The following is a 13,531-nucleotide window of genomic DNA, read 5'->3' as shown; positions in this document are numbered from 1 at the left end:
AATCTTATCTATGTGATGTGACCTATTTAACAGATTGCTACTGAGACCAAAATAGCTTTGCCTCATTCTCATTACAAACTTCTAAGTTATATGATATTAATGTAAGCACTTTGCCTTCTTAATTCTTAATTAGCATTTCTGTGTAATGTTCAGGGACATATATTAATGTAGTAACAAACTTTCTGGCTTCAAGAGTATCGAGTCACAGAGGAAAAACATTGATAAATCGGTATTTAAATTTTTGATGACAATTAAAAGGTACAGAATATTGTTTTGGCAAACTTAGTGAAATGAACAGCTGTGTTTTACAAAGTAGCTCCCTACAATGTAAATGTCATATTAGCCATATTGAGGTCACATGAAAATAATGCTCTCAGTTTTGCAGTTGTACCAAGTTATCCAATGTTTAGTGAACTCCAAGTCTTGTAAAATAAACTGTGCTGGGCAATGAACTCAAGTTACCCCTTGCACATTGCAAATTAAAATAATCGGTCTGTTATGGTTACAGCTATCACTCTTCCAGTTCACTCTCCTCAGACCATGCCAGTAGCTGCCAATGGTTTTATTTATTGTAGTTCTATTCTGCTGACCGTTAAGTGAAAAGATCCCATCATCATTGTAACTATTTAACCAGATCTCTGTAACAAAAATATTCAACTTAATCACTGTTATTAATTTAAAGCCTGTGTCATTTGGGTTATAGTACAGCTGTTTTTGAATCAGTATGTTTCCTCTTCATCTTAAGCCTAAATCATTACTGGTCATCCGATGTATAAGTCTTTCATTATTGGATGACTAACCACAAATTGCCCCTTGGTGAAAGAAACATGACAAGACCACCTCTCTTAAATTGATGCATTCACATTGACATAGCCAGTGTCAAGGCTAATAAGTGGAACCCCTATAAACTTTAGGGAGCAATTTTCAGTCTGAGTAATTTTCACTTTAGATGCCTTTCTTCTTTGGGGCACACACATCTCACCAAATCTCCCCATGCTGTAATGTAATATTTCTCATCTCTTATTTTAACCATTCCTGCTACCCCTTTGTATGAGGTTTCGATGACTGATACTGACTTTCAAGCAATTTTGTGTTATTGACTGCCACAACCAAAAACCATTTTGGTATAAATCAAGCTCATTTTAATTAAACTTTCTAATAAAACGTCATCAACCTGAACCGATAAATCTGTTTCCCTCTCCAGATGTTGCCTGACTATCTCCATCATTTTATTTCAGAATTTCTACCATGATAGATAGAGTCTTTTCCCCAGGATGGAAATTTCAAATACTAAATGAAACTGTTTTAAGGTGAGAGGAGGAAAGTTTAAAGGAGATGAGCGTGACAGGTTTTTTACACAAAGAGTGGTGGATGCCGAGAACGTGCTGTCAGATAAGATGGTGGAATCGGACAGTCTGGCAGCATTTAAGAGGAATTTAGACAGGCTTGGTAACAGGCAGGGAATGAAGAGATGTAGACCGTGTGCAGTCAGATGTGCAGTTTAATTTGACGTTCTGGTCAATGCAGACACTGTGGGCCAAATGATCTGTCCCTAGTCAGTATTGCATCTCAGTTCTATGTTCCATGTAGGTTCTCTATGCTCTGTTTCCAGAATTTGCAGTACTCTGCTTTTGTTTCAGAATGAATCAAACTCATTTCATTTAAGAAGCTTATGAGGTTGTGGGAAGCAAAGTAATCATCTTTTCAGGATCCAAGCCCTATCTCAAAAATTAACATAAAAATACTATAACTCTACTTTGCTATCCAAGTCTTTTTCCTAATCACCTTCACTAGTTAAAGCATTTCGATGTCTTATATTAACCTTTTATTCCAAAGGTTATGTATTATGCAACTCTTGCAACTACTTATCAAAAGGTTTTCTGTACTTTTTCCAATGTGCCCAGCAATATTTTGCCAACCATGGCTTATTAGCATGACAGCACAAATGTTTCAGTGCAGTAGGCGGATTCGTCCAGGGAGTGAATCTGCACCAGTATAGGCATGCAGGGGTAAAATACTGTGCTTAATTTACAAACCTAGTTACCCAGAAGGCTAACAAACGAAAGGCATTGAGTTCAGACCCCACCATAACAGGTACAGAAGTAAATTGTTTATAATCTAGATTAAAAAAACAGGAGAGTATTTGTTTTAATGATGATCACAAAACTCTTATCTGTTTCACTGGTGCTCCTCAGAAGAGGAACTCTGCCCTCTTTACCCAAACTGCCCTTGTGTGCCCCCAGATTAGTGGTAATGTGGTTGGCTTCTAAAATGAATTAAGTTGTGTCAATTCACCATATTGAAGCAGAAAAGAAGAATAAATATAAATGAATCACTTAGCAACAGTTATGGCATGGAATATGGATATGGCAAAGTTCCTCCCAATCCAGCAACTTTATAAGTAGAAAGAGTGACAAATTTCAAGCTCCTTGGTGTCAATATCTCTGAGGATCTATCCTGGGCCCAATATATCAAAGCAACGGCTATATTTCATTAGGAGTTTGAAGAGATTTGATGTCACCAAAGACACTTGCAAATTTCTACAGATGTACCATGGAGAGCATTCTAACTGGCTGTATCACTGTCTGGTCTGGGAGGGCTACTGCCCAGGATTGAAATTAACAATTTGGAAAGTGGGGGGGGGGGGGGTGGTCTGAGTGTAGTGCATCTAAGTTTGCTGATGATACTAAATTGAGTGGAAAGGCAATTTGTGCAAAAGATGCAGCGAGATATAGATAGGTTAAGTGAGTGGGCAAGAGTCTGGCAGATGGAGTACAGTGTTGGTAAATGTAAGGTCATCCACTTTGGAAGAAAAAATGAAAGCAGATTATTATCTAAATGGTAAAAAATTGCAGCATGCTGCTGTGCAGAGGGACTTGGGAGTGTTTGTACATGAATCACAAAAGGTTGGTTTGCAGGTGCAGCAGGCTGTCAAGAAGGCAAATGGGATGTTGGCTTTCATTGCTAGAGAGATTGAATTTAAGGGCAGGGAGGTTATGCTGCAACTGTACAGGGTACTGGTGAGGCCGCACCTGGAGTACTGCATGCAGTTTTGGTCTCCAAACTTGAATAAAGATATACTGGCTTTGGAGGTGGTGCAGAGGAGGTTCACCAGGTTGATTCCAGAGATGAGGGGGTTAGACTATGTGGAGGGATTGAGTCACCTGGGACTGTACTCGCTGGAATTCAGAAGAATGAGAGATCTTATATAAACATATAAAATTATGAAAGGGGTTGATAAGATAGAGGCAGGAAAGTTGTTTTCCACTGATAGGCGAGACTAGAACTAAGGGACATAGTCTCAAGATTCGGAGGAGTAGATTTAGAACAGAGATGAGGAGGAATTTCTTTTCCCAGGAAGTGGTGAATCTGTGGAATTCTCTGCCCAATGAAACAGTGGAAGCTACAAGGTTGAATAGATTTTTGCATAGTAGGAGAATTAAGGTTTATGAGGAAAAGGCAGATAGGTGAAGATGAGCCCATGGCCAGATCAGCCATGATCTTATTGAATGGCAGAGCAGGCTCAACAGGCCAGATGGCCTGAAACTTAGTCAGCTCCATCATGGGCACTAGCCTCCCAAGTATCCAGTTCATCTTCAAGGAGCGATGCCTCAAAAATGCGGCATCCATTTGATGGACCCCCATCGCCCTGTTCTCACTGCTGCCATCAGGGAGGAGGTACAGGAGCCTGAAGGCAGACACTCAATAATTCAGGAATAGCTTCTTCCCCTCTGCCATCCAATTTCTGAATGGACATTGAACCCATGAACACTACCTCACTACTTTTTTAAGTTAACTATTTAATATACTTTGAGGCCTTGGTATAACGCACAGTAAAGAAAATCACTGTCAGAAAATATTCCAAATATGTTGGACACAAGGTGAAAGAGGTTATTGAATGACCATCTTGCTTATATAATATATACTCACTGTAATTCACGTTTTTCTCTATTATTGCGTATTGCATTGTACTGCTGCCGCAAAGAAAACAAATTTTACAGCATATACTGACGTTATTAAACATGATTTTAATTCTGAAGTTCTCCACATAATCTACAGATTGATAGTTAAATTGAGGGAGCTCTGCCCCTGGATGGGCAAGAACAACTTGACATAATTGCCCTCTTAAAATCATTCCATATAGGCATTTATTTTTTCAAATTCCTTTATTACAGTCTCTGGATACCCTGGTATAACTGTGGTTAGCGTCTATCAAAGTTGGAGTTATCTCTTGAACAAAGGAATGTATTTGTGGTTGTGGAAGTCAGTTATCCCTGTGCCAGAATCGCTGCAGTCTCCTCCTTAGGGCATTTTTCTAGGTCCAATTCTCTTAGGTGTTTCACCAAAGGACTTGCATTCATCACAATTTCAGAAGTAAGGATGTTTGCAGAAAATAGCATAATGTCCAGGATAATTTATATCTCTTTATCATATGAAGAGATCCATGATGGCATTCTGCAAAACTCTCAACTTTAGGGTATGGCCTGATAAGTGACAAACAGCACTGGTACCAGACAATCACCTTCTCTACCAACAGATAACCTGACCATGTATCCGCAACATTCAATTATTGACCACTACTGAGTTTCCCACCATCAACGTATATACATTTCTCTTAGTAGTATGGTATTCATACCAAAAGAACACATATTTGTGTAAACATATATTTAGTTTTCAAGGGAAATTGGATGGAACTGAAGAGTGTGAACCTCAAAACTCCATTTAGAAAGGAGGGGGTGATTCATAAGGCAACGTCAGCTACAGCTTTTGGTTTTAACAGAAGTAGGAAACAAATAAAGCAGCCGATTATGTGTTGGGATCATGTGTTGGGAATTGTTGGGCTAATAGATCTATGCAAATACAAACTGAAACAAGGAATAATGCCTGTAAGAATTAATGGCTATCCTCAAAAACAGTAAGTTAGTTTGCCTTTTAGTCCTAAGTCTAGTTTTGCTCACTGTCACTGTTGGTGTGATTTACTGGCATTTACTGGGGTTAACAATGTATGTTTCTCCCATTGAGTGTGTATGTGTGAAAGAGATATGGACAGTGAAAGTACGTGACTGGTCAAATATATGAAAAGACTTAACATATTCATAAAATAGAGCTCTTTTTCTCTCTTAGACTTGGGGCTCACATTTATGAGTCAAGTGTTCCAGGACAAAAGCAAAGGCAGTTTTGTTTTTAATGCAATAGCATACAAGTAACTATTTGTACAGTGTAACTTTAACTGTGTCCCGGGGAGGATGATGGCATTGATCAAATGAAACCATTATTCACATAAGCAAGATGGCCATTCAATGACCCCTTTCACCTCGTGTTCAACATGATTAGAACATTTTCTGACAGTGACTTTTTTTTTACTGTACATTATACCAAGGCCTCAAAGTACACAAACATCAATGAATCAAGTATGAATCAAATGTATAAATGATTAAAGGATCCTTTTGACAAATATTTTGACTTTAAATGATCGTGTCAGCATGAATAATTAACCCAGGTTGGCAATAAAATTGGAACTCGTTCCTCATGCAGAAATTACAATACATTTCTGGTTATAAAACTAACCATTCATTCTGAGTAGCTTTCCATTTTTGGGACACTGTTACTACATGTAAGATTCACAACTTACTGTGAGATATAGGCCAGTGACTTCAATAATGCATAATAATGGTTAGCATCAGTGAAATGCAGAACATTATCCTTTTCTACTATAAATTCTGCTAAGAAAGTTTATTCTCAAAAAATGATCCTGAACCATCATTTAAATTTGGACTGAGAGGAAAGCTGCTGTCATTGGAAAGCGGCTGGATGAAATGATGTTTCTAATGACTCTAAGATTAAGTTTGATATTATACAGTCAAGCAAGACTGATGATAAAGAAATGATATTCATTGATGTCAATGGAAAGGAAGTTTGTGTGAAATGTGCTACTTATCCAGTATTGCCCATTTTTGTAGTATAGCCAGGGAATTGGTTCAGTTAAAATGTTGGACGCAAAAAAATCAAAATACTGGAAGAACTCTGGGTCAGGAAGCATCTGTGGAGGGAAATAGATCGTTGAGATTCCTGGTTCAGAAACATACTCTGAATTTTGACGCCAGCTTTAAAAAACAAATGGGGCCTGTTGAGATGTTCTGCGAAAATTGAGATCATATGGGTAATTATGTACTTTGCAAGGGCTAATAAAAGATGTTTAAGTGGAGTGGTCATTGTGTGAGTGGGACAGTTAGAGTGGGGAAATGAGGCTTTACCTCAAGAGGCTTCAGCGAGAGGTGGAGTCTAGCTGGAGGTTTCAGTCAAGTTTCTCTTTGGTTTTTTTTATTAGTACCTAGCATCCAGGTCAGTGGTATGCTCCTTATGCAAGATTTGAGAGATCTTGAAGACCTCCAGTTTCACTGACTTTTACATCTGTGAGAAGTGCACCTGGGTGCCGATCCCTACAGACTGTATTAGGGGACTACAGCTGCAGCTGCATGGCCTCTGGGAGAATGAGGAGATGATAGATAAGAGCTACGGGGAGGGAATCACACCTGAGTCGCAGGAGATAGGTAGCCATGTGACTGTCAAGAGAAGGAAAGGATAGTGCAACATATCCCTGTGGCACCTCTCTTCAATAGCAGGTATACCATTTTGGATTCTGCTGAGGGGGGCAGTGGGGGATGGAGGATGATATGTCGGCAAAAGACACAACAACCAGGTCTCTGCCACTGAGTTTGGCTTTGTGCCTCAGAAGGGAAGTGGGGAGGATAGCAGACTAGCGCTGATAGGGAATTCAATAGTTAGAGGCACAGACAGGAAATGTTGTGGATGTGAAAGAGATATCTAGATGGCATGATTGTTCCCTCCTAGGTGCCAGGGTCAGGGACATCTCAGATCAGATCCACAGCATTCTTAAGGGGGAGGGTGAGCAGCCAGCAGTTGTGGTACATATTGATACCCACAACATGGGTAGAAAAACGGACGAGGTCCTGAATAGAGAATATAGGGAACTTTGCAGGACCTCAAAGGCAGTAATGTCTGGATTGCTGCCTGTGCCATGCAGTACTAAGAGCAAGAATGGTGTAGGGGGCAGGGTTTTGTTTTTCTGAATCATTGGATCTCTTCTGGAGAAGGCATGACCTGTACAAACGGAAACAGTTACACCTGAACTCGAGGGTGACTAAGATCCTTGGGGCAGGTTTGCAAGAACTGTTGGGGAGGGGTTAAACTAATTGGTCAGGGAGATGGGATCAGGAGTTATAGGACCGAGGATGGGGCAGTTGGTAGTGAGACTGTGAGGAAGGACAGGCAGGTGACAGGGCAAAATTGCGGTCAGTGGGATGAGTTGAAATGTGTCTGTTTTAATGTAAGAAGTAGCATGAAGAAAGGTGAAAAACTTGGAGCATGGATCAGTACATGGAACCAGTTATGTAGTGTGATCATGCAAGTCAAGTATGATGTTCTTCTAAGGGGTTGTCTCTTTGTGGGTCTGTCACATGAAACTACGTCTACATAGAACTATAGCATTATGGCCATTACAGAGATTTGGTTGTCACAAGGACATGAATGGCAGCTGGATGTTCTGGGTTTAGCTGTTTCAAAAGGAACAGGGAGGGAGATAAAAGAAATGGGGAAGTAGCATTGCTAATCACGGATAGTATCACAACTACAGAAAGGGACAATATCGTAAGGAATTGTCTACTGAGTCAGTGTGGGTTGAAGTCAGAAACAAGAATGGAGCATTCTATAGCCCCGTTTTAGCAACTGGAATGCAGAGGGGCAGATCAGAGCCAGATTTTGAGAGGTGAAAAAGTAACAAGGTATTGGGAAATGAACCTGGTTGGGTGTCAGTCTCTTCGGAGAGCATTTTGGAGGTGGTGATCACAACTCTGTCTCCTTTACCATAGCACCGGAGAGGGAGAGGAGCAGACAATTCGGGAAAATATTTAATTGGGGTAGGGGAAATATGCTGCTATTAGGCAGGAACTTGGGAACATAAATTGGGAACAGGTGTAATTAGAGAGGTGCAGAATGGAAATCTGGAGTTTGTATCAGAAGCACTTGCATGGGGTTCTGGATCGTTCCATTGAGGGAGGGAAAGGATGGTAGAGTGAAGGAACAGTCTAGTCTAGAGGAAGAAGCATGCTTCTTGAAGATTTAAGAATTAAAAACCCGATAAGACTCTTCAGAGTGTAATGTGCTGTAAGGTTTCACTGCTAATGTAATGGCTTCTTTGTAATGTTCACTGCTGAGGTAAGGGTTTCTCTGTAGCAGCAATGTTTAGGTTATGGCTGGAGATAACAGGATGCATGTTAGCCATTAAGAGATTGGTGCTGTGTCTTGTGATTCGGGAAGCAGTTGAATACGCGGGCTTTTGCGAGAGGGGGGAGAGAGATGAAGAGGGAAGACGCAAATGGAGAGATTTGGTAGACCGCCAGACGGGATGGACTCGGAGCAGGGGTCTGAAGGTTGGCAACACTCAGAGGAGACCGATGATGGAAGAAGGACTACTGAACTGCGTGAGCTCCAACTTTGTGCACAGACTGATTATTATTAAATCTTACAATTTGGGCCCTCTTTCTTCTATATTTTGTTTCTTTACTAACCATAGAGTCAAAGTAAGAGTTATAAAGCTTAATTGTTTAACCACATATTGTGTACTGTTTGTTATTTTGGGGCACTGATTTGTAATGGGGACACATCGCTTAGCACCCACCCAAACAAGATTTCTTAAGATTGGCTGGGCAGGGTGTTATCACCCCATTATTAAGTCGCTATGCGAAGCGAGTGTTACAAGAGTAACAAGGTATCCAGGAAGAGCTTTAGAGTGGGCTTAGAACTAGAATGGGGGCATGAAAAGGCCTTCGTAAGTAGGATTAAGGAAAATCCCAAAGCGTTCTACACGTATATTGAGAACAAGAAGGTGACTAGAATGAGGCTAGAACTGAACAGTGATAAAAGAGGAAACATGCTTTAATGAATACTTCAATAATCATCAGTGAGAGGGACCTTGACAAATGTGAGGACAGTATAGTGCAGGCTAATATGCTAGAACATGTCAATGTTAAAAAAAGAGGATGTGCTGGAACTTTTGAAAGCCATTAGGATAGACAAGTCCCCAAGGAAGACCAGATAGACTATGGGAAGCAAGGGATGAGATTCCTGTGCCTTTGGTGATTACCTTCACGTCCTCAGCGGACACAGGAGTAATACCAGATGATCAGAGGGTGGTAAGTGTTACACCTTTGTTCAAGAAGGTAATAGGGTTAGTCATGGGAATTATAGACCAGTCAGTCTTAGGTCAGTGATGAGAATATTCTGATTTGGGGTTATCAGCATGGCTTTGCGAGGGACAGTCGTGCCTCACATACCTGATGAAATTCCTTGAGGAGGTGACAAAACAAATTGATGAAGGTAGAGCAGGAGATATGGTATATATGGATTTCCAATGCTTAACAATGTTCCACGTGGTCGGCTGATTCACAAAGTCATAAGGCCCGGCATCCAGTGAAATTGTCTGCATGGATTCAGAATTGGTTTTCTCTCTGAAGGCAGAGGGTATTACGCAAATCAAGCATATTCTGCCTGATGGTCGATGACCAGTGGTCTTCCATAGGGATCTCTTCTGGACCCTTTACTCTTTGTGACTTTTGTAAATAAATTGGAGGATGGCATGGAAGGGTAAGTTAGTAAGTTTGCAGATGACTCGAAAATTAGTAGTGCTGAGGATAGAGTGGAGGCTACAACATAACTCTGGTAGGATGCAGAGCTGGGCTGAAAAGCAGCAGATGGAGTTCAAGTTGGGAAACTGTGAAGTGACACACTTTGGAAATTCCAACTTGTAGCTAAAGTACAAGATTATTTGTTGGAATTTTAGCAATGTGGAGGAACAGAGGGATCTTGATGACCATAGTCATAGATCCTTCAGAACCGTTGAGCAAGTCGGGCGAGTGGTAAAGAAGGTGTATGGAATGTTGTCCTTCATTAGCTGGGGAACGAATTCAAGGGGCATGAAGTAATATTGCAGCTCTATAAAACTCAGTTTAGGACACACTTAGGCCACATCCACACCAGACAGGATTATTTTGAAAATGATGGTTTGAAAATGCGTAAAAACGATAGGCGTCCACATTACGCGTTTTTAAAAATATCTCCGTCCACATTGAAACGGAGATTTCAGCAAATCTCCTCCTACTGCGCATGCACAGAACTCATCTACTGAAAACAAGCGACATGTTTGGTGACAAATCTTGCTGTGAAAGTGCATGTTTGTGCTGCTACAGACTAGAAAAGCTTCAACAACGGGCAGCAGCTGGCTCTCGCACAGGAGGACTTAAAAGTGAAAAGAAAAACAAATACTGGAGCATATGGAGGCAACCGACAGGGAGTTCATGGACAATATGACCTGGCTGATAACGCACATTGAAAAACTGACTAACTCTGTTGCATTAATAAAGCACCTTGTTAAGTGTATAAAACATGTCTGCATCAGTGTTATCTTGTGTTTCCATACAGTGTTACATTAGGCTGTTACACATCTATTGTCAGAAAAGTACTTGCATAAATAGGTAAACCGCCTTCATATGAGCAAGGACAGAAAACAGGGCAAAGTGAGTATACTTATTTATTCAGTAAGTTATGGGTCAAAGTATTTGGTGAGTACATTTTTAACTCTTCTGGCTTCAGTCTCATTGCCGTTTCTACTGAAATTGTTAAGTTGCGTTCAAGAAAACAATGAAATGGTGCGCTGCCATCTGACGGTGTTTTTAGATTTCGCCGGTTACCCCTTCTACACTGATCTGCCAAATCGGCGTTTTCAAAAATACACACTCTGGAGAGCGTATCTGAAAAGCTCTGGTTTTGGGAGACAAAAATGCCATTTTAGTGTGGATGGAGGGTAAGAACGAAGGGGAAAACGCTCCGGTTATGGATTTATCCAGTGTAGTGTGGACATAGTATTATGTCCAGATCTAGTCACCCCATTACTGTAGTAAGGGTATGTGTCATCATTTGAGTCGAGTATGATATTCTCTGGAAAGATTATTCCCTTCATGGACAATGCCTCTTCACAACTTTGTTTAATGTAGGGAGGCTGATGCACAGGTAGCCACCACATGGTCCTTGACAAATCACACAATAGACTGGGTCCTTTCACTTTTCCAGCCTTCCTCTGCCTTCACTGCCTTTGTGATGAGGCCTCTTCTTCCAGCATTGTTGGATCACTCTCTGCCTGGAACCTCCCCCTTTACCTTACGACTAAGGGTGACCCTTCAGGAGCTGAACTCTTGGGATTTGAGGCACTCACAACCCTCTCCATTGTGATCCTCGTTAGAGGAAGGATGTGGAATCCTTCCAGGGGGGGTAGAGGAGAGTTACTCAGATGTTGCCTGGATTAGAGAGCATGCCTTAAAGCACAGGTTGAGCGAACCAGATCTATTCTCTTTGGAGTGAAGGAGGATGAGAGATGACTTGATAACTGTGTACAGGATGCTAGATGGAGTGGATAGCCAGAGACTTTTCCCAAGGTGAAAATTGCTAATATGACTGATATAATTTGAGGGTGATTGGTGGAAAATATAGTGAGTATGTCAGGGATAAGGTTTTTTTTGCACAGAATGTGGTTGTTGTGTTGCCAGGAGTGGTGATAGAGGGAGATGCATTAAAACCATTTAAGAGACTCTTAGAAAAGCACCTGGATGAAAGAAAAATTAAGAGCTGTGTGGGTATAAAGGGTTAGTTTGATCTTCAAGTAGAGTCATGAAAAGGTTGGCACATCATCACAGGGTGAGGGGTCTGTACTGTTCTATGCTCTATTTTTTGAACAGAGGGGAGATAGCCAGCATATCCCCAAGAGCAAAAACTGGAAAGTAATGTTAAAATATTTCTCTGGATTACTTTACTGCCTGTGATTATAGAATAGTCATCGTGAATGAAAGATACTTTTTGGAGGTTTGAATCTCACTGACAATGCAAATCGATTCAAGAAAACCAATTGTGAAGTATAAAGCCAATAATTGCTCAGATCAAAGGATAAAATGGAACGTGTCATCTTACAAATAATAATGTAAATACAGTAACTGTAGTGGCTAAATGTAGAAAAAATATCAAATCACAGACTTGCTCCGGAACGTGGGGACTGCTTGGTAAGGTAGATCTAAAAGAAGCATTTGAGAACATTTGTTTAACCCATGGTGCTAGGGTAGACAAAAGGACTGTGCTGGTAAAGAAAAGAATGTTTCTCAATAGACCTACACTGCTGGATAGTGTGCCTGATTATCAGTAACTGCAGTATTGCCTCGGGCACTGTCTGAAATCAAAAGCCATACAAGAAAGGTTAAGCCAGGCAAAAGGAAGGCAAGTCATCCTTTTCAGTGGAGCACTTTATTGTTACTGGAAGCTAACATCAGCTTGTTCTTCGGGACAATAGAAGCATCTTTTGAGCAATCTAAGGTTACAAGATTATTTGCATTAATTAGTGAATTGCCTTCTTCATTATCTGGAAGGTACTCAATGGACACATTTTCGAAAATGAGCTCGTCAAACTTTTATTCTTCCTAGTTACAGGCAGATCTTTTGTAACTTGTTAGTGAAGTCTCCTCATTCTGAAACATGATCAGGTGATTTCTGTCTTCTTGGATGCCTTAAACAGGCCAACATGAGATAGAGCTGATATGTCAATCCAATTTCAGGGATTAATGTCTGTCGTAGTTGAGTTTCAGCGTTGACCATTCACACGTACAGACCAGCTGATGCCACAGCAGCTTCAGTGGACCAAACATACTGACCAGTATGTTATGCTTTAAGTGTAATGTTGAACAAAAGTCTTGTGTTTAAAAGTAAACCAAGGGTGGATTTATAATCACACAGGAAACAGTGTACATGGATATGGAAATAATCTATTTATTGACTTTGGAAGTGACTTGAATTTGTCAACATATCGTTGTTGAAAATACATGGCTTGTTGAAATCTTGGGTGATGACTCCACCCACAGACACAGTACTCAAGGTGCAGACAGGTTGGTGCACTGGAGTTCCAAATTATTCCTCTAAATATCTTTCGTCTTAAATTTAGTTTTGTGTTTACTTTGTAGATTGTCACACAGGCGCCGTTTGTATCATGTTCTGCTTGGTATCATCTCTGTCCTCAATGATCTCTGTTAGCTTCCCAGTCTCCAATATGTCTAACTTAAAATATAGCTCCTTGTCATTAAGCCCTTCCTTGTGGCCTTGCTTGTCTCAGTCACCATCTCATTTCCTAGTTTGTGCCGTGACCCTATTCCACCTTTTGCAATCCTGTTGACTTTGCCTCAGTTAGCAACGGAGCATTCATTCACAAGTGCTTTTGGCCCCAATTTTACACAGAATGTGCAACACAGAGGCAGCTGCCAGATTCTATGTACTGAAGGCAAGACTAATTAATTTTCATATTGGTACTATGATATAGCATATTTAACACCATCAATTGGGGATGTTTCTCTTGGGCATTTTATCTTTTTTACAAGCCACTTAAAAATCTATTTGTTTCACTGCCTTAATTTAAACTTTTTGC

The 13,531-nt window shown here is 40.6% G+C and overlaps 1 protein-coding gene across 3 annotated transcripts in view; it reads left to right on the top strand.

Moving 5' to 3' along the window:
• The window catches only part of pik3r3b (phosphoinositide-3-kinase, regulatory subunit 3b (gamma)), a 675,304-nt gene that overhangs the window by 519,601 nt on the left and 142,172 nt on the right, over positions 1-13,531 (top strand). The window lies entirely within an intron of this gene.

Source organism: Hypanus sabinus, chromosome 11, assembly GCF_030144855.1.
Source record: "Hypanus sabinus isolate sHypSab1 chromosome 11, sHypSab1.hap1, whole genome shotgun sequence".
Lineage (NCBI taxonomy): Eukaryota > Metazoa > Chordata > Chondrichthyes > Myliobatiformes > Dasyatidae > Hypanus > Hypanus sabinus.
This window is presented reverse-complemented; position numbering and strand designations above follow the sequence as displayed.